This window comes from Thamnophis sirtalis, unplaced genomic scaffold (assembly GCF_051295495.1).
Source record: "Thamnophis sirtalis isolate CommonGarterSnake01/CBP01778 unplaced genomic scaffold, rThaSir2_p1.2 scaffold_8, whole genome shotgun sequence".
Taxonomy (NCBI): domain Eukaryota; kingdom Metazoa; phylum Chordata; class Lepidosauria; order Squamata; family Natricidae; genus Thamnophis; species Thamnophis sirtalis.
Window position 1 is genome coordinate 68,148,632 of NW_028261388.1, and position 23,086 is coordinate 68,171,717.

The following is a 23,086-nucleotide window of genomic DNA, read 5'->3' on the forward strand; positions in this document are numbered from 1 at the left end:
TTATCCAAACCATATAAATGGTATATCATAAACAAACAGCAAAGATAATGGTAAATGGAGAATTGACAGATTTTATTGAAATAAAGAGAGGTACGAGACAAGGTTGCCCATTATCACTGTTACTTTTTGTCTTAACATTGGAAGTTTTAAATAGAAAGATTAGAGAAGAAGAAGAAATAAAAGGAATGAAAATTAAAAAAGAAGAATACAAGCTACAAGCGTTTGCAGATGATTTCGTTATGAATGCAGAGGATGAACTCAAATCTATTTAAGAGTTGAAACAAGAAGGAATAGAAATGAATTGGTACTCATATGTACAGATACAATCTAGATATAATGAAGATAGAAAATCAAAAGGTCTTTACAACAAAATGACTGAGATAGATAAAATTTTAACAAGTATTGAAGCCAAAAGATACTGGACTAAAATTCACATGTGGTTGGAGAAAATGATACACAAACACATAGATCTTAAACCAGAGATTTTTTACTGGGAATCATACCAAATCTATAACAAAGACTTAAAATATTTGATTGTAAACATTTTAACAGCAGCTAGAATCGTATTTGCAAAAACCTGAAAAGCAGGGGATTGGACTAGAAGACCTCCAAAGTCATTTCCAACTCTGTTATTCTATTCTGTTCAAAATATTGGAACAATGCTATTTTATTGTGCCATTTTATTGTGAGTTGGACTAAGAAGAAATTTCCTAAGGGTGAGACCAATCAAGTTGGTCATGCCCACCCAGTCGCGATCCATTGCCCACAGAAAACACAGGGAGCACAAAATCTGGGTAGGTGTGGCTGGGGGGGGGTGTCATGTGATTGGATGTGAATGACATTGAGTTGGCCACGGCCACCCACTCACATGACCACCAAGCCATACCCACCAAGCCATGCCCACAGAACCAGTAGTAAAAAAATTTGAATTCCACCACTGAGGCTATTGTTTTTCCAGTTGCAATGTATGGCTGTGAAAGTTTGGCCATAAGAAAGGCTGAGCACCAAAGAATTGAAACCTTTGAGCTATGGTGCTGGAGAAGACTTCTATGAGTCCCTTGGACTTCAAGGTGATCAAACCAGTCAGTCCTAGAGGAGATCAACCCTGACTGCTTTTTAGAAGGTCAAACCCTGAAGATGAAACTTAAATACTTTGGCCACTTAATGAGAAGGAAGGACTCACTGGAGAAGAGCCTAGTGCTGGGAAAGATTGAGGGCAAAAGAAAAAGGGGACGACAGATAATGAAGTGGTTGGATGGAGTCACCGAAGCAGTAAGTGTGAGCTTAAATGGACTCCAGAGGATGGTAGTGGACAGGAAGGCCTGGAGGACCATTGTCCATGGGGTCACAATGGGTCGGACATAACTTCACAACTAACAACAACAAAAGCTTGTAACAATTCTGGATAGTTAGAAAGCTGATAAAAGTAAGAAAGGAAATTTGCAGACCTCAGCTAAAAGTTAGGAATAGAGATGGCCTGCAGCAAATAAAATGTGTATTAGATAACTCCTGGGACTTTCATTAGCCAAGATTTAGGAATAGGGACAGCTAGAGACCTATAGAACAAATTGTAGAATTATTACTAAAATGTTTATTAGATGATATTTCTTATTATCTCGCCTTGTCCCACCTTCTTTAGTGAAAATGTATAAAGCTTTCTTAATCCATTGTTTTTGGTTCTTGGTATTTTGGCCAGGAGCCCTTTTCCTGGGGGTACCCCAATAAAAAACAATCCAAACCTGCACTTCATGTCTGGGATTCTTCATTGGCCTCGGCACCAGGCTCAGATCCGAATTGGGGACAACAATCATTCCTATTCAGCTCAGCAAGGGCACTGCATCTCTTATGCTGGGTCACAGCAAAAGCTTTGTGTTTATGGTTCACAGGTCTCATCCTGCCAGATCCTACAGTTGTCCAGACTGCCCTTTTCCTGCAGGATCTTTGTGGTAGAAGGGGCAGATAGCACGGCAGCTCAATAAAGTGGAATAGCTGAATTGGGCACCTAATTTCTGCTTGGAGAGCACAGATTAGAGATTCTAGATAGGTAATCTATCCATATAGACTAATAATTTGTTTGCAGAGAGGACAGTATCTAAATTTGAAAAGAGTACTGCAAAAGACAGCTGCAAAACAAGTATTACACTGAACTAAGCCAGTCATTTTGAAATTAAATCACAATCTCAAGCACAAGCACACTAACCCTCAATGTATTATTGCTATTTTTGGTTTATAGTTATATGAGGCCGCTACCTTTTTCCTCTGTACTTCCAGCTTCTCCCACCAGCCTCTGGGAAATTAAAATGCAATATTGTTGCTTAGAAACAGTCACTCTCAGCTGACTCTACCTTTCAGGATAAAATAGGAAAAAGGAATATTATGTATGTTTGAATTATCTATAAAGTGATAAAGGTAATATAAAAAAAGCTAATAAATAAAATAAAAAAATACTTTTTAACACCATTTACCTATCTCTTTGATACAGAATATGAGTGAAGTAGTACCTAGTAATAGCTATCATAGTACCTAAGCCAATGGAGAATGAGGAGGTATGGGTAGCTGGTGTAGGGAATGTATAACGATTTGAGATGATGAACTTTGAAGAGAACCAAGATTTGAGAGCTTCTCTTCTGCTTATTGCAATAAACAAAACAAAAGGGCTTCTTCACTGAGTCTTGGCTGGTTATTGGTCAGGCTGGTTATTAGTCATTGCCTCTAGTCACAATGGACTGGACTGGACTGGAATACAATAGAATAGAATCTGGAAGGCACCTTGGAAGTATTTAGTCCAGCCCTCTGCTCAAATATTGCAATCATGTTGTCCCTAATTCTTCTTTTATTTAGACTAGCCAAACCCAAATCCTGCAAGTATTCTTCATATGTTTTAGTTTCCAGGTCTTTGATCTTCTCTGAATATTTTCCAAAGTCTCAACATCTTTTTTGTAATACAGTGACCAAAATGGCCAGGAGCTCATAACATCTTTCATTTTGCATATTTCAGAATATTTTAAACTACGGTATCATTATGATCCTCAATATCTAGTCTGAAATCCAACTTATCAGAGCAGGAATTTTAAAATATCTATAAGCCTACCAGAATAGAGATGGGTTTACAAGCACTAAGTTATTTTTTAGTTATTTATTTACCCAGACATTTTGATGTCTGAATGTGTTACACTACAACAGTTAGCAGGAATGGGCAACATTGTGTTTGTGATCCATAGAGATTTCCTTTGATATTTACTCAGTCTTGATGTTTATTTTTTTTAAAAAAAGATTGGTTTAATGAACAAATAAACATATGAGAACCTGACATGTTACAGAACATCAATCTCATTTTGTTTATGAATAAATGCTTGAATCCCAATAGGTTCAAGAGGCATCCTGGACAGCTGTCCTCCAGTGCTTTGTTTGAAAATGTGTCCACCTGCCCAGGAAGTTTCTGTGCAGCTGACAAAAACAGTTGGAAAGGAACAATATTCTTTTGGTAAATAATTGTTTTGTGAGACACCATGTCCACCATGTCAGCCCATCTTACAAAAACATCCATAACATATTCTCAAAATCCTAACCGACACATCTCTAATCTAGAGCAGAAAAATACAACCTGTGGCACTTGATATAATATTAAGTTTTGTCCCTTACTGTTTCCCATGATAGTAAATTTCAGAGAAATGGCATTCCACAATATCTGGAGCATCACATGTTGCTCATTCCTGCTACGCAGGCTATTTGTATAGGCATAATCCTGTAAATGTTAAGTTCTATCAAATTGCATCTTGGGAATTAAGTAGGACTGCACAGAATTAAAATCTAGGTGCAGTATCACCAAATTAAATCTATGTGACAGAAAATATTGAACAATCTTATATCTCTATCAGTTTATATATGCATACATCTTTTATTAATGAATATATTTAAAATCTATATACTGCACAATAAAGTTATTTTTCATTTCTATTAAAAATGATCCTACTGGCAATTACGGTAAAACTGAAATAGTTTAATATGTTTTTCATTCTATTTCTACATTCTATTTCCTGGAGCAAATTCAGTACTATAATACATCTCTTAAGCAGTAGAGGGAAGACATAATCTACTGCATTTCTCATCTTGATAAATTCCAGGTATATGGACTTAAAGTTTCAGAATTTCCCAAGCAGCAGGGCAGTTCTAGAGAATGCTAGATCTTGTTAAAGTTGTTCCAAAGAACTGTAAATTTGTACTATTAAAAAAAAAGATTTGGATAGATACAATTTTGGGCTACTGAAATTGTCTGATCAATACACTCTTTACTTGATAGAGAGAAATTATTTTCCCAGCTAACTGCCTATGAATGCAGTTCCCAACCTCCACATCTGACCTGCAAAATCCAGACAACAACTAGATCATCTATTGATCTCTGAGATTCTCCTAGCCTGATCTGAAACTCTGAGGCTGGGGGATGGGGTGGGGAGTAGCACAATCATCTTATCTTCATTGAAAATTAATTAATTTCCTGAAAAAGAACAGGTTCAGATATTGCTAGCATGGTTACCTTAAGAGAGACCTGAAGACCATCTTTCTTTTGGGAAAGAATAGTGAAGCACCCCAGAGAGATGGATAGCTTCCACCTGAGTGTATTCAATGAAGGGGAGCCTACCACTTCTTTAGTTTCACTGAGCAGTGGGCATGCTGATGTCATGAAAATAGGGGGTACTTTCCATAGGGCTCTATGGAAGTTTGCCAAATTCCTCTTGCCAGAGGATCCCGAGGGACCTAAGCCACCCTAGATGTGGTGGTGATGAAGAAGAGAGGGCACTCCGTAGATCACAAGGAGATTACAAACGTCTTGTTTGATCTGGAGGAAAGCTCTCAAACTGGCAGGAAGAAAAAGATGGCCATTGCATGCCTGACCGAGGTTGTGACAGCCCAACTGGAGAAGAATGAATGAAGATTGAGGAAGGACAGTGTGGCGACTGGGTGGGAATTTTCCAACTTCTGTTGAGGAATTTCCCCCTTTTAAAGCTGGCTTGAATGACAGTGGGACGGTAAAAGAAGGGGGTGGATTTGTCTATCTTCCACCCCCTGAGAATAGCGGCAAATAAGCACAAAACTCAAATAGTTTCTGATGAGAGCAACTTTTGCCAAAAGCACCAAAACCTGGTTCAATGATCATGGGATTACTGTGCTTGATTGGCCTCTCCATTCTTCCTCCATACTCTGGGTCTTTGGTTTCCAAATGAGATGTAAAAGTGTGTGTGTGTGTGTGTGTTTGTGTGTGTGTGTGTAGGAAGGAGGGCACAGAATGGCTGTTGTGAAGAAATGGCGCCTCTGGCTGCTGCTGCGCTCACTTCATTCCCCAGCTCCACGTTCCTTCGCTTGGCTGCTATTGCCGGGTTGCTGCCAGGGCAAGCGGTGTGTGTGTGTGTGTGTTTGTTTGTTTGTGGGGGGGCATGGACCATTTGCCACTGAGGTAGAAGCAGCCACAGTGGTGGGGCAAGCAAGCAAGGTTGCGCTGCTGATAAAAGCAATCCTTGAGTCAATTTGGACATTAAGGTTGTAAAAGACAAATTTTTGCCTCTGGTTTGGTGGGCATGGCTAGGTGGTTGGGGTCATGTAACTGAATGGGCATTGGCATGAGTGACATCATGTTGGCTATGCCCACTCAGTCACATGTTCCCCCACCTAACCACGCACACCAAACCGGTGGTGAAAATTCTTGAAACCCACCACTGAAGAAGAGAATTCCAATTTTTGGCAAGACAATTGATCAAATGTGACATACATTTTAGATGGCTTATACCTGAAAGCTTACTGGTGACCTGGCATGATATAAGTTAGATTCAATAGACATGGTGATTGAATTCAATGAACAACATTTTGCAATGGAGGAAGAGAAGGAGACGAGAGAGAAAATAAGTGGTAAGAACCAAGAAGTAGTGGAGGAAGAGGAAGCATTATTGTTAAAAGGAAATGAAAGGAAGCAGAAAGAAAGAGTAGAATGGGAAGAAGCTAGAGCAAAAGATCAGAGAGGAACAAGAACCACCAGAACTACTAGACCAATCTACAAGTAAAAAGATGTGAGAAGAAACCACCTTAATGTCATTCAATGTTAATGGATTGAATTTGGCAAGGAAAAGGAAAATTTTCTTCAATAAACTAAAAAAAATGAATCTAGATTTGATTTGCCTCCAGGACGTACATATAAAAAAGGACCACTATAAATTACTAGAGAACCCTAAACTGGGGAAGTTATATGCCTCATTGGCAGAACAGAAAAAAAGAGGGGTAGCCATCTACATCAAAGAATCTATAGACTCAAAACAAATTTATAAAGATGAAGAGGGAAGAACTTTGATAGTGGAAGTAATGATCAATTATAAACAGACATTATTAATAATAATATATGCACCAAATACTAAGCAAGGTGTTTTATGAACAACTACACAAGAAAATTACAGAAATAGAACATGATAATATTTGTATTGTGGGAGACCTCAGTACAATTGTTGATGCAAAATTAGATTATAAAAGTAGCAAAACAAATAAAAAAGCAAGGAGAACATTACCAAAGCCTTTTTTTAAAAATGATGGAGGAATTAAGAATTAAAGATGTTTGGAGGGAATTACAACCAGAGAAAAAACAATATATTTTCTACTCAAATAAGCATAAAACATGGTTGAGAATGGACACAACATGAATGTCACTGGAATTACAAGAGAATATACAAGAAATAGAAGTGGAGGCAAGTGGGATTCGACTGGAAGCTCTCCAGATAGACAGACGTGGCGGGGGGGGGGGTGAGCTCTCAAGAGCTTCACATGAACCCTATCTGACAAACCTGTTCCAAGATCCTTTTTGGATCAGAACCCCCCTGGAGGGGGGTTGAAGAATGGGCAGCATCTCATCAGATCCAGAGGGAGGTAACAGATCCCTTACAGGTCAGAGATTTGCCCTCAGAAATGGAGTAGGGGGGGCAGCTTGATTGCACAGAAGCTGGCTTCCAGCCAAAGCAATGTACAGGAGACGAGATGAAAGACCAGTAAGACAATTCATTTAACCCACAGTCATAAATCAAAACTTGGAAAAAGCAAAGAATCCTGAGACCACAAATAATATTAATAGACAAATCTGGATTTTGGCAAAAAGAAAAAAAGAAAGGGAAAATGGAGGATTGAAACACCCCCCTCCCCCCAAAAAGCTATTTGTTTGAAATAATTTGGACAGAAAGGGAGAAAGCAGAGAAGTGACAAACCCACTCAAATATAAACCCTAAATTTGGTTTTGGATTTGAAATAGAAACCAACCATTACGAGGGATTATGTCTGAACTTCTTCCAACTAATATATCTTAAGCAATTCCAATTAGGGAGAAAAATCAAGAAAAAAGCACTACCTTCTCACTGGTAACTCATAACCTAATCTTGACTGTGTGGGAAGTTTTAATTAACCAACTGCCATAAGTCAGAATTTGGAAAAGCAGGAGGCAAAGAGATCAAGATGGCTTCAGCTTCTCTTCCGTTTTTGAATTAGCTAAATTTAAGGTGGACCAGAACCTCGAAATAAGATCTGCATAACTAACTGCAATTTTGCAACTGGACATTTAAGAAGAACAAAAGACCAAGATGGTTCCCATCGCTCTTCCCCATAGCAGCTGAAGTAGATAAATTTAAGGTGGACCAGAACTCTGAAAGAAGAACTGTATAACTAACTGTAACTTTGGAACTGGACATCATGGAAAGCTGGGAATTTGAAGAATTACGTGAAATCATAAAAAATTTGCATAAACCATTAAAATCATTAAAATCAAGCCTAAAAAGAATTCTCATTTTTTATTAATGTTTTTTTTTATTTTTTCATTTTCATAACATATAATCACATGTATACTAATACATAATCAACATCATACTGTATTATTAAATGTTTACATCAATTCATCTTACTGACAACTCCCAAAAACCAATTATTGGCTCTTCTACATACATCATATTTGTACTTTATCACTTCCTTCTCCCTCTCAACTCCCCCTCCCCACCTCCTTTCTTCCCTATATCATCCTTCCCTCCTCTACTTCCCCTTCATCTCCCCTTCTCCTCTCTCCCCTTTCCACTCCTACTTTCTCTCCTTTCCCCCCCCTTGCCCTATCTCTTATCCCTCTCTTCTTCCGTTATCTTTCTCCTCTACTTCCCACTCTTCATCTCATTTACTTGGTGTATTTCAGCTTCTGAGCGAGCTCCATTTTATGTTGATGGTATTTATAATTCCTTTTCAATATACATATTTAATTTTTCTCCTCCTTTTTAGTAAAAAAACAATATAACAGAAAAGTATACATATATAGTCATTGTGCTTTAAAACCGCCCCCCAGCCTAATTTTGGTCGAGATGTAGACCTGGTTACAATTCCCCGCTATTCGTATCATTATCTTTATATAATTATACATCCTTACATGCCCCCAATTTGTGATTCTGTCTTTTTATCTCAATAGTTTCCCATTGTAGGTATATTTCATGTTCCCTCTCCCTTTTTCCATATCTTGGATTGAATTATCCTTAATTGTCTCTAGATGACAATCCTCGCTGTTCAATGTTCGTTACACTTCCCTTAATCTATTATATAAAATAACAAACAGTAAACATCATATTAAAGATTTTATATATGTTCATGTTTCATATATTTTGATCCATGCTTAGTTGTCCTTCTATTGTCATATTCAATCAATTCGCAAGTCAATTTAATTATCATGTTAAAAAGTTGGATTACAAACCTCTGCTTTACCACCTCCCCATATCAGTTTCATATTTATCCATATTCCATATATTTTAAACTTTATTTAGCTATCTTTACATTATCATATTCAACCAGTTAGCAACTCCATTTTATTGTCATAGTTTAGAAATAAAGCCCTTATCTTAACTTTATATTTTCCCATATAATAGTTTGTAGTTATCTGATTTTTTCCTAGTAAATCTTTTGTCCCACTTCTCTGTTCCTGACTTCTCCCTTTTCTTTATTTTGTCACATCCACTCTTTTCAATTTTCCCCATGTCAAAAGAATATTTTATATTTCTCTTTGTTGGGGCATAATCTCCTACTTCAATTTTCCTTTTGCCACTAACTTGCCACCTCCAAAACCACTTTTGTCTTCTTTTTATTTATTTTGTTGGGACACCTCCCCTTTGCACAATTTCCCCTACACCAGTGCCAGGACCAATGGAGTTTTTTTATCTGCTTTTTATTTCCCTACGTTTCTACTCCTTCATTGTCTTGCCCCCCTCCTTCTTTAAGTTCTTCTTTAGATATCTGCTTCTCTGGATTCAGAATTCTATTTAGGCTTGATATTAATGATTTATGCATATTTTTTATAATTTCACGTACTTCTTCAAATTCCCAGTTTTCCATGATGTCCAGTTCCAAAGTTACAGTTAGTTATACAGTTCTTATTTCAGAGTTCTGTTCCACCTTAAATTTATCTACTTCAATTGCTGTGGGGAAGAACGATGGGAGCTATCTTGGTCTTTTGTTCTTCCTTAATGTCCAGTTCCAAAACTGCAGTTAGTTATGCAAGACTTATTCCGGGATTCTGGTCCACTTTAAATTTAAGAGTAGCTTAAGGAAGAGTAGCTGTAGCCATTTTAATCTTTTGCCAAGAGAAAAAAAGAAGAGGAAAAGAAAAACAAAACAATAAAAAAACCCTTCATGTTTCCCAGTTCTTGATTCTGTTATTATTCTGTTATTATTCTTCCCCTTGCCAGCTTCCGGATTCGGTCAATTGTAGCTGCTCACAATATATTACTTGAAACAAACTTGCAAACAATCAAATTCGGGTATTTCTTTTTGCCTCCTGCGTTTCCAAATTCTGATTTATGGCAATTGGCTAATTAAAACTTCCTGCACAGTCAAGGTTAGGTTATCAGTTATCAGTAAGAAGAAGTGCTTTTTTTTTGGAGATAAGATATATTAGCTGGAAAAAATTCAAGCAGAATAATTCCTTCAGAATATTTGGTTTCTATTTCAAGTCCAAAACCAAGTTTAGAGTTTATATTTGAGTGGGCTTGTCATTTCTCTGCTTTCTCCCTTTCTGTCCAAAATTGTTTCAAATAAATAGCTTGGGGGGGGGGGTGTTGGCTGGTGTTTCAACCCTCCATTTTCCTTTTTTTCTTTCTTTTTTTTTGAAAGAATCCCGATCTGACCATCAATATTATTTATGTTTTCAAAATTTCTTTGCCTTTTCCAGGTTTGATTTATGGCTGTGGGTTAGATAAACTTTCTTACCAGTCTTTCATCTCTTCCACACCCTCCTGTTCATTTGCTTTGACAAGAAGTCAGCATCTTGTCAGCCTTATTGCAGACTGCTGCCCTGACTCCGATTCATAGGGCAAATCTCTGACCTGTGAGGGACTTGTAGCCTCACTCTGGGTCTGATGAAACGCTGCCCTTCTTCACCCCACCCTCCAGGGGGGGGGGGTCTGATCCAAAAAGGATCTCAGAGATGGTTTGTCAGACATGGTTCATGTGAGGCTCTTAAGAGCCCCCCCCCCCCGGCTGTCCAGCTGAAGAACGTCCTGTCGAATCTGACAACTAGAAATTGTTATATAGGAAAATATAAAATTAAGATAAGGGGTTTATTCCTAAATATGACAATAAAATGGAGTTGCTAACTGATTGAATATAATAATGGAAAGATCCATAACGCATCCATAATCAATGAGAAAAGTAAGAGTGTTTCATTTCCAATACACAAACCTCCAGCCTCCGAGTAGCAGTGTTATTGTTGCAATTTTCTTTGTTTCTTTTTGTATCTTTTTTGTATTCCAAGTTAAAAAAAAGTCCGATTCTTGAATGGGTTAGAAGAACACCCACAGTAATGAAAGAGGAGAATTTTAGTCCATAGGTTACAAAGAATAATAAAAGAAAAAAAATAGAAGAAGAAAACTTAATCCATTTGTTTTAAAAGTCTTGCATAAATTCCATCCATGAAGATAACATTTAAAAAGTAAGATAACCCACTGTCCAAAACCATTCCAAATTTAATTTCACTGCTTATTTCTTCTGTTCTCCAATTTAAATTAATTTTAAGTTTTTTATAGGCAGTCTCTTTTAAAACAGTAAAAATTCCTCACCAGCTGGAAACACTTTCTCTTTCCATATCCTTCCATTTTGGAGCCGTCCCGACTTCATCAGCCTAATGGCTAGATTTTTTGTTGCCGGCTTGAAGAACTTTTCTTGGATCGATCAGGGACTTTGTGATGTCCCTGAGATCAGCAAGACGTATTCTTCCTGTTCACTGTCTCTGCGGGACAGTTTAGGTCTGTTTGGACCACCCAGCAGCAAAAGTATCGACGGCGATCTCAGAACATTGAGATCGCACGTCGTCTCGTCACAACATTGGCTCCTCCTCTCCCTCATCAGCAATCTTTTAAAAACAAAGGGGGAGGGTAACCCGAAACCAAAGCAGCCTTTGAACTGGACAATGGAATGCCACGCTGCATTTGAAAAACTTAAACGGCTGTTTTCAGCAGAGCCAATTCTAAAGCACCTGGGCACAGAGAAACCATTTGTCTTCCAAGCAGATGCCAGCGATGTGGCAATAAGAGCAGTCCTGCTTCAGAAAAATGAGCAAGACCAATTACAACCATGTACTTACACATCCAAAAAATTGAATGAAACTGACAAAAGTGGACCATTTGGGAGAAAGAAGCTTATGCAGTTCAGTGGGCCCTTTTAACCTGGAGGCATTTCCTAGAGGGGAGTAAGATCCCTTTTGAAGTCTGGACAGATCATAAAAATTTAGAAGCCTTAAAGACCCAAAGAAACTCTCCACAAAACAAGTATGATGGGCTTAGTACTTTAAACGGTTTGAATCCACATTCAGATATCTCCTTGGGGGGGGGGGATTTTCTGGCAGATGCACTATCCAGAAAACTGCAATGCAATAGTACAAAGCCAGATGTAATCAAACCCATGATACAAAACAATCAACTAGCCGCTAAAGTAACCATTAGATCCCAAGCAAAACAAGAAACTTTGACGGACAATGACACCACCCAAACTTTTAAACAAGTTTTAGCCACCAATGAATGCTTTTTGAGCCACAAATCCAGCTGCCTGATGAAAGAAAACTTAGCTTGGGTGGGAGGGAAATTGTATGTTCCAGCTAGCCAAAGGCTGCACTTAATAGCAAGATGCCATGACTCTAAATTAGCTGGACACTTTGGTTTTGTGAAAACCTTACACCTAATTAAAAGGCAATTTTGGTGGCCATCACTAAAAAAAAATACATAGAGAGCTATGTAGTTCGCTGCCCTATTTGTGCGGCAGCTAAAAGACATCAAGGGAAAATCCCAGGACTATTATAGAAGGTAGCTGAACCTTCAGCACTCTGGAAAGAGATTGCTACGGACTGTATTGTTGAACTACCAGAAAGTGCAGGGAATACTGTCATTTGGGTTGTAACAGACCTGTTTTCAAAACAGGCACATTTTATACCTTGCCAAACGATCCCAACTGCCAAAAGTCTAGCCAAGTTATTCCTGATACACATTTATTGCCTTCATGGAACCTCGTAGAGAATCATATCCGACAGAGGGGTCCAATTCACCTCAAAATTTTGGAGGGCATTTTTAACTTTACTTAGCACCACCCAAGACTTGACCTCATCATACCAAACTAACAGGCAAACTGAAAAACTTAACTCAGTCCTAGAACAATATCTAAGATGTTTTATTAATTTTCAACAGGATAACTGGACTGATCTTTTACCTTTTGCGGAAGTGGCCTTCAATAACGCTGTGCCCTCAAGCACTGGTTTCACCCCTTTTAGAGTAGCAACAGGCCAGGAATTCAGCCCCATACATGGATTACCCACAGAAGAACCCACTATCCTCTCACTTAAGGAGTGGATAGATACATTACAAAACACATGGCCAGTAGTTAGATTAGCTTTAGAGGAGTGGCTTTTAAGATTCAAGCTGACAAGAAAAGAATGGAACCCAAACATTTTCATGTTGGAGATAGGGTATGCTTATCTACAAAATTTCTGAAGTTGTTGCAGCCATCAAAGAAATTAGGGCCAAATTTCATTGGATCTTTCCCTATCACTAGAGTCATCAACCCAGTAACAGTAGAATTACTCCTTCCAAAGACACTCAGGCAAGTCCACCCACCAGTATTTCACATTAGTTTACTGAAACGAGAAGTAATCTCACAACTCAGACCACCTGCACCTACACCACCTGTTCTTATCATGATAGAAGGCAAAAAACACTTTGAAATTAAGGAAATCCTTGACTCTAGGATCCACAGGGGGAAAACTCAATACTTAGTTGCTTGGAAGCATCTACCCTCATCCCAAAATGAATGGGTAGCTAAACACCGTATTAGGGCCCCTACCTTATTGAAAAAATTTCACTCATAATACCCTGACAAACCTTGTTAAAATACTATGATGGAATTTTCATTTCTATCTTTTCACAGGTAGATCTCTCCTTTTTCTTAAGGATGGCAACATGTCAGATCCCTAAAAGTGATACTGCCATTCAGTTGGGAGGAGGAGGGCCTTGGAGTCAATTTATTAGCAGTGCCTCTGACAACTAATATTTTACAACTGGTTACCTGGCACCAAAATGCCTGAGATCCCACCACCTTTGGGGGAAATGTTTACGATGGCCATGTGGGACAGTTTACTTTACTGTCTAATAGAAGATAGCCATGGGAATGTATGTTTATTCGGCTCTCAGAGCAGTTGATAAAGGAAACATCTTCACACTTGTGTATTGGCTAAAATCTGCATTCTAACAAATGGGAGGGGTCTCTACTGCTTTAATTCTACTTGCATTGCCTAAGGGGATTCAGATGTTGCTTTCACTTTAACGGCTTCCATTCTTCTTAATAAAAGGTTCCTTTTGAAATATTCTGTTTCAAGAGTCTTCACTTTTTTAAATTAGGAGAGGAGCCCTTACAGTACTGCTTGGTAGTTTTAAATCCAGAAAAGATAAAATTACAGACAGGGGAGAAGCAAGGCTTCTTCTTGATTTTTCCTCTTGTTATTTTCCACCTCTAGTTAATTAGGGTTGCTTAAGATATGTAAATTAGAACAAGATACAACCAAGCAAGTCTCCTTAGTATTGGTATTTTTAGCCTCCGGTTCTCCCCTCTTCTCTTCCGTGAGGTTCCCAATTGTCAATTAATCTCTTTTAAGTCTTTTCAGTCTTTTCAGATCCAAATTCAAAGCTTTGTATTTCAATGGGTTAGCCAATTCTCATTTCTGTCTCCAAGTTATTTAAAGCAAGCCGTTCTTTTGGGGCTTACCACAATATTTTCCTTCTCTTTCTTTCCTTTCTGCCAAATTCCCAATCAGTCCATTAATATTATTTTCTACTCACAAGGTTCTTTGCCTTTTCCAAATTCTGATTTGTATCAGTTGGTTATTTAAATCTTCTCACCAGGTCTCATCACTCCTTCCAATCACTACTCCTGCTCAATGCTTAGTCCAGATGCTTCAGCTTTGTAGCGGCCATTTTAAAATGCCGCCTCCACTGATGCTGATTCAGAGAGCTAATCTCTGACCTGCAAGGAACCAGTTGGTCTATTGAGATGCAGCTCCTTCTTCACTTTCCCTCCAGGAAAGTTCTGATCCGAAGATCCTTGGCATCAGTTTGTCAGCCAGAATTTATGTGAAGCTCTTCGGAGCCCACAGGTTTTCTGACTCTCTCGCTGAGGCACTTCCGGTCTAGCCGGCCCTCTGGTGCTTTGGAGAATAATTTGATCCCCTCTTCTTTGTGGCAAACTCTCAAGTACTGGGATACTGTTATCATATCACCCCCAATTCTTCTTTTCTTCTACTGATGAAGATGCACTGAAGCTAATATATCAGAAAGGCATACTGAGTACTGGAGAGAACAAACTCGCCTACCAGAAAGATCAAATGAAGAAGAGAAAGGAGGAATGAGAAGACAAAGCATTATATGACCAGTACATTTTTTTAAAAAGCAGGGAAAACAGATAATAACAGGACTTGGCAATGGCCTAGGAGCAGGAAATATAAAGAAAGAGACAGAGGACTAATTCTGGCTGCACAAGACCAAGCCTTAAGAACAAATGCATACAAAGTCAGAATTGAGAAGACAGCAACAGATAGCATATGCTGTCTGTGCAAAGAAGCTGAAGAAACAGTAGACAATCCAGTTAGCTGCTGCAGGAAGATCACCCTGACTGACTATAAACAATGGCATGACAAAGTAGCAACAATAGTATCCTGGAAGTTCTGCAAGAAATTTGCTTACAAGCAAGAACTGGTGGGACCATAAAATAGAGGAAGTCATAGAAAATGAAGAAGCTGAATTGCTCTGGGAGTTTAGAATTCAAACAAGTGACAGGCACCTGTCACATAATTCAGACTTAACAAATGTTGATTAAAAAAAAACACCCAAATAAGTTTGGCTAGCACCTGGAGACAGCAAAATAGATAAGAAAAAACTGAAGATAACAAATTACAAAGACCTACAAATAGAAATAGAACAAATGTGGCAAAAGCAAGAAAAGGTAGTACCAATAATAATAGGCACCTTGGATGCTGTCCCAAATCAACTGGAGCTCTACTTGAACAACATCCACATTGACAAATTCACCATCAGTCAATTGCAAAAGTCAGTATTACTCAGAAAAGCTGGCATCCTGTGACAGTATCTATAACACCATCAAACATCCAGATCTGCTTATCCCAAGTCCTTGAAAAGGATCCCATAAGTAGACAAAAATGCCAAATCCAGTCTGAACATCTGGCTGACTGTGCAATGAACAACAACAATAACGATGATAATAATAATAATTCAATATACTTTGTTATACATTTCTATCCTGGAAGCCATCCTTGTTTCCAGCAGTAAACTAAGCACTGGTTTGTATACTGTTTGTTTGTTTTTTACAACTTCTCATTTTCTTTTTGAGGACTTATTTATTCCTTCAAATCTTGACTTTCTTGTTTTTGCCCTTCTTCTCAATCCACTCGCTGTTCACTCATAGACTTGTAAATACTATACAATTTGATTCTCATTTTTTTGTCTGTACGATCAAAACACTTCAACACAATTCTTTTGTACTGAATTTGCACTCATTCATTTTTCTCTTTTTTTTCTATATATGAAGTAGCCTATTTCCACTGTATTCAACAATTTTTATTCCTCCTGATGTCTCTGTGATAGAACCATTTTCACTTGTTTTAGTAAACATTCATTCTTTGCACCAGGCCACAGACAGTAGTATGTTTGCAATGTTTGCATTTCTTAAACTTTCTCCATTCTTTTTCCTATCTTCAGTAAAAATTCTGATAAGATACAGAAATCAATCTATTTGCTCTAATTTGTCTTCATGTACTTATCATGAAATTGTTAAACAAAAGGACATTGTTCTCATCAGTTTAAAATTTATATTCTTAACTGCATCATGTGATCTGTCTATCATTTACTGCAACTTATTTTGGTTAAGTGAGTTTTTCCCCATTTTACGACCGTTTTTGCCACAGTTGTTAAATGAATCACTGTAGATGTTAAGTTAATAACACAGTTGTTAAGTGAATCTGGCTTCCCCATTGACTTGTCAGACGTTTGCAAAAGGTGATCACATGATCCCAGGACAGTGCAATCATCAACAATATGAATCAGTTACCAAGCATCTGAATTTTGTTCATGTGACAATGAGGATGCTGTAATAGTCTTAAGTGGGAGAAAGGGTAATAAAACGTTTTTCAGTGCTGTTGTAATTTTGAACTTTCACTAAAAGAACTGTTGTAAGTCAAGGACTACCTGTATTAAGTACCCAATAAGCATTCTTATTTCTTTTCATATATTTTTAAATGCTGAAGTGCAACATTATGATCTGCACATTTCCTACAAGAGTTTGCTCTTTCACAGTTTAAAAATCAAAGAAATAAATAAGCTCTATTCTCAAAGCCTCACATCTCCAAGGAGTCATCTCAATTACTTCATATGCCTACTTTTAATGATAGCGCCAGGGAAAGTAACCAGTAAATAAAATACCATCTTCTTTTCAGGCCAAAGGAAGCTTGTTTCTGACATTTATCACCCAGAATTACTCTATAGGGGAGATGGACAATATAAAAATAATAATGAATAAATAGATTCTCAAAAGCATAGCAAAACAAGTCAACTAGACCAAACCAATTAGATAACACCTCCAATCCAAAGGGGGGGGATGCACAATGTGTGTAGATTTCAAACATTTGGAGAACCAAAGTTCATGAATTATGTATCATGTTTCAGATGTCCCCATTATACAGAAGTGAGGGGGTGTCAATTGAAACAGACATGATAACACTAAACAAAAACATCAATGCTGATGTTATGAAATAAAACTTTCTGGACAACTTAGATACAAGGACTAACCCACATTTAAGTTCTTCATGGTCTCTACTTTACATATATTAAATATATAAAAGTTAAATATTGCATTAATCTAATATTTATAAATTAGGTCAGTAAGTTAAAATTAGCAAAGATTTGATGAAAACATATGCATATTTCAACCAAATGCACTATATGAAGCTTCTTGGAATAATTAGCAATGAATTAACAATCTAGGATTTAATTTGTGCACAGACAGAAAAAAAATTAAGGCCTGTTGAGCAAAGTTTCAAAATAACATAATAATTATTAGTTTTGATACAATACCCAAATAATCCAGGTAGGTAACAACCTACACATTTCACCTGTCACAAAAGGTCATTTCAGGCTGTGAGAAGTTTTATTTCCAAATATATATTATTCTTTATACTGTTTTCATCTTCTCTTAAAATATTAACAGACTCCACAATGGTTTGAGAATCAGTATCTCCAAGTTAATCAAATTAGCAAGCTTTCTCAAACCCCGAAATAAGTTACTAAGACCTAATCCACATATGAAAGGATAAGGTCTGCAAATACAAACAGCTAATTAAACTATATCTCCCAGAGGAACTGCATGTTCACAAAAATAAACATACCAACACACACACACACACACACACACACACACACACCTCAAGTGTGACCCTAGAATCAGCATGTAGACACTTCCACCCCTCAGACAGGGTCCTCCTTTAAAAATCTGATGCTGTACCCCATTTCTCTGCAGCTGTCCCTAAAGGCAAACTCTCTTGATTTTTCGAACACACCAGTTAACTACCCAAGACAGCTATCTCTCACAATTAATATGAATATCCATGGACAAACAATAGATACAAACTCAAAAGTAAATCGCTCCAAACTTGATTGCAGAAAATACGACTTCAGCAATAGAGTGGTCAATGCCTGGAACATTCTACCTGATTCTATTGTTAGTTCTTCAAACCCCCATATCTTTAACCTTAAACTGTCTACCACGGATCTCACATGTTTCCTTTTTTAAATATGTTTTTATCTTTTAAAACAAACATAAACAAAACACGTAACATAAAAACATCTTCAATTCTGTACAGTGTGTTGATTGGTTACAAGGTTTTTGTGCATCCTTTCTATAGTCATCCCTTAAATTTTATATAATCACATATTGTCAATCAAGTATATTTGTATACATTATTATTATAGTACAGTGCTCCTTAACCTTGGCCCACCTGAAGATGCGTGGACCTCTACTGGCTGGGGGATTCTGGGAGCCAAAGTCCACGCATCTCCAGGTGACCAAGGCTGAGAAACACTGTTATAGTACTTCATTTGTTTGACTGTCACTATTATTTTTCTTCATTTTAAACAAGGTATTCTAAATATGGTTTCATTTATATTATAATAATTCATTACATCATCTTCAAACTGTCCAATAATAAGTATTTTTTTATATCCTATTTTAAACCATTCTCTTATTTTGGTGTTGGTAACATTCTCTAATAAATTTTCAATTCCATATTATTATTGTTTTTAATCTAACCACTAATTAAATGGATCCCATGTCCTATAAAATTGTTTATCTTCATGTTCTCTAATTTCATATGTCAACTTACTCATTTTCACACATTCCATTGCTCATATCATCAATCTAATATATATGCATACAATTATGATTATTAAACATTTATTGAATATAGCTATTATTGCATCCTTTTTATGTGGTATACTAAATTTAAAGTAAATTTATATTATGACATTTCATTACATCATCCTGGACTCATCCAATGGTGTTACATTTTTGTATTCTATTCTATATAGAATTGTTTATCTTTTATAAAAAAAGGCTTTTCCACATCATCTCCATGGTTCTCATTTACAGTTTATATAAAATTCCATATATTAATCTAGTATATATACATGCATTATTATTATTAATCATTTATTTGACTATAACTATTTTTACTTTGTCTTATACATAATACTCAAAGTTTAACTAAGTTTAACATAATTTTATTGTGACATTTCATTTCATCATCCTGTAGCCTTCCAGTAGTAGTGCAGTCCAATATCTCTTTGTCAGGCCTGCAGTTATATTCCTTTTGGGATTTTTGGCCTGCCACACTCTCTATTATTTTCCTATGCTGTTTCATTCTATCCCCCCTCCCATTAGTAATTGGTAATCACCATAACATGAGGAACTGTATTAAAGGGTCGCGGCATTGGGAAGGTTCAGAACCACTGCTCTAAATCTTTTGGGTGTTCTCTAAAAGTAAATTTTATCTCACCAATTCTGACATACTCTCTCTCCTGCTGAGCTTCCAGGGGTCTGTCCCAACCTTATGCAGCTTAAAAATGGCTGCTTCTCTTGTAGCCGGCAAAAAGAGCTTTCTCCTGGATCAATAAGGGACTTTGCGATGTCCCTGAGAGCAGGACATGCTCTTCTCTATCACCATCTCTTTGGGATGGTTTAGGTCCAAAAGGACCGTCCAGCAACAGAGATATCAACAGCAATCCTGGAGCTCCAAGATTGCATGTTGTGTTGTAACGACATCAGCCCCGCCTTTTTTCATACCTCACATGTTTCCTAAGAGGTCCCTAAGGGGGTGTGCATAAGCGCACCAGCGTGCCTTCCATCCCTGTCCTACTGTACCCATTGGTATGTACTCATTTTATGAGTTCATGGCCATGTTATACTTATTTATAGCCATCTATTTGTACCAATCTCATGCAAAAATGTCCATGTCTATACTAATACCTGTTATATTGTATATGTTGACAAATAAATACATAAATAAAAGGTACCCAGCCACAACACTATTTGATCTAGCATTTAAATCAATGAATTGTGAGAAAAAAATATTACTTACATAAATTATTTTTTTCTAAATTTCTTTTACTACTCAAGAAAAAGCAGTGCAAAAAAAGGGAAACACTTTGATAGTATTTCCATTATAATTTTGAAAACAGATTGTAAATAATTCTTGAAGAAGCGATACCTTATCTATTATTTTGGAAATAAAATTCTTTTCTAGTGTCCCTGTGAAAAGTGTATTGGATTTCTCATCACTAAGAATATTGCCTGCAGCTATGTATCAGAAAAGTAAATTCATTCTTCTTGGATTCTGAGGAGAGACAAAGCTGCTAAGAATAAGGCAGAATCCTATCTTCAAAATTGGATGGAAATATGACTCCAGTTGCCGAATGGGGAACAGAACCCAAACACTATAGGAATCTGGGACTCCCTGAATGCTGGAGTTTGATGGCAATGGCCAGAATGACTGACAAGAGAAATAAAAATGACATTACAGCTAAGGCGACCACTAAATAGAACTGCAATTCTGACTGATCCTCTGAACTCTTCATCTGGTTTTTCATCTCTGGAAGGGCCTCCTGGAAGTTCTCAGCAAACACCAGGTTCAGAGTGACAGAGGCCGAGAGAGTCGGTTGTCCATTATCCTTCACCAGAAGGACCCGTCTCTGTTTCACAGCATCCACCCATATGGGAGCCAACATTGAAGAGGGCCGGTTCTGTGGCTTGAATCAGCTGGTAGGAGAGCCAGGCGTTGTGTCCAGAATCAGCATTAATGGCCACCACCTTTGTTACCAGATAATTTGCCTCAGCTGAATGAGGAATCATCTCAAAGAGGGCAGAGTCCTTGGAGTCTGGTGAAGGGGACAGGATCTGGGGGCTGTTGTCATTCCGATCCAGGATATTACCGAGTTGGTAAAGTTGATGATAGGCCGCCACTATGAATTCCTCAGATTCATCGTAGCTCCAAGAATGCAGGAATCAATTATCTTGGGACTTGCATGGCTGGACAAATGGGCGCCTACAATAAAGTAGGAGGACGGTGTTAGAAAATTGATTATCGGCTTTGGGCCATTACTACCGGTGGAGCCAAAAGGCCACCCAGAAACGATTGAACCCAACAGCCCAGGCTGTCTGGAACCTACAGCACCTGCAGCAGACACCAAACCCCCAGGGATCCAACAAGTACCAAAAGACTACTGGGACTTAGCGGGGGTGTTCAGTGAGGAAGATTGCAATTATCTTCCCCCACACCGGCCCACAGATTGTGCAATAGACTTCAAACCTGGGGCTACCTTACTGAAGCCAAAATTGTACTCCATGACTCCCAAAGACATGGTTGAATTGAGGAAGTATATCAACATCAATTTGAAATGGGGATTTATTGAACCAGTGAAGTTGAAAGTAGCAGCCCCAGTGCTCTTCGTAGAAAAGAAAGATGGCAGGGTTCGTCTCTGTGTTGATCTGCGGGTTTTGAATGCGGTATGTGAAAAGAACACTTATCCCCTTCCCCCCCTGAAAGATATGTTGAACCACTTGGCAAAAGGCAAGATCTTCACCAAGCTGGACTTGAGAGAGGCGTATTACCGCATATGGATCAGAGAGGGAGATGAGTGGAAGACCGCTTTTAACACACACACCCTTGGCAGTTTTCAGTACAAAGTCATGCCATTTGGGCTACGAGGAGCACCTGCAGTCTTCATGCAGTACATAAATGAGGTGCTACATGAGTACCTGTACCGTGGAGTGCTCGTTTATCTAGATGACATCTTGATCTTCTCTGAAACCCTAGAAGAACATGTGAAGCTGGTACGGCAAAAAACTTTTAGCCGCCAAGCTATACACAAAGTTGTTGAAGTGTGAGTTTCACAAGACCTCACTAGATTACTTGGGTTATCGCATCTGCAACGAGGGGATAGAAATGGATCCAGGAAAAGTGAAAGCTGTATTAGACTGGAAACTTCCAAGCACTCACAGACAACTACAAAGCTTCCTTGGATCTGCCAATTTCTACAGGCAGTTCATTCCGACATTTGCGGAAATTGCCCTCCCATTGATTGAGCTATTAAAAATGGGGCCTTCCCCAATGAAGCCAAAAGCAAACCAACCCCTGAAATGGACAATGGACTGTCAAAAAGTCTTTGAGAAATTAAAACGGCTCTTTGCCCAAGACCCCAAGCAACCATTCATAATCCAGATGGATGCCAGTGATGTAGCAATAGCTGCAGTGCTAATACAAAAGAATAGAGAGGGCCACCTCTTGTCATATGCTTACATATCCAAAAAACTCACCACTACTGAAAGGAGGTAGGCCATTTGGGAGAAAGAGGTGTTTGCGATCAGGTGGAGCCTGCTCATGTGGAGACATCTTCTGGAAGGTGGGGATATGCCGTTCGAGGTCTGGACTGATCATAAAAACCTCAAAGCTATCCACGCCCATTGAAGACTAACCCCCAAACAAGTTCACTGGGCACAATACTTCCAAAGGTTTAAATTTGGAATTAAACACATCCCTGCAGTGAAGAACTTGTTGGCAGATGCTTTGTCGAGAAAACTGCAGTACGACAGTAAGAAGACAGAAGTTGTTCAACCCATCATTTCTTCCTCCCACCAACAGATGGCCCAGGTCACCACCCAAAGCCAGGATAAGCTGATGACAGAATTCAAAGCAGCATTCCTGGAAGACCTGTGGTTCAACAATAACAAGGACATCCTAACAATGAGCAGTTTAGCCTGGAAGGGGTCCAAACTGTATGTCCCTGCAGGGTTGAGACTGGAAGTCCTACAGCAAAGCCATGATGCAAAACTAGGAGGCCACTTTGGATTCCTAAAAACATTCCACCTCGCCAGGCGTCAATTTTGGTGGCCAAGGATGAGAGTGGAGGTGGAAGATTACGTAAAAAGCTGTGCTACTTGCATA

General features: G+C 38.2%; 1 pseudogene; it reads left to right on the plus strand.

Moving 5' to 3' along the window:
- Nucleotides 1-5,831: 5,831 nt before the first annotated feature.
- Nucleotides 5,832-15,672, plus strand: LOC148044459 (uncharacterized; annotated as a pseudogene).
- Nucleotides 15,673-23,086: the final 7,414 nt, after the last annotated feature.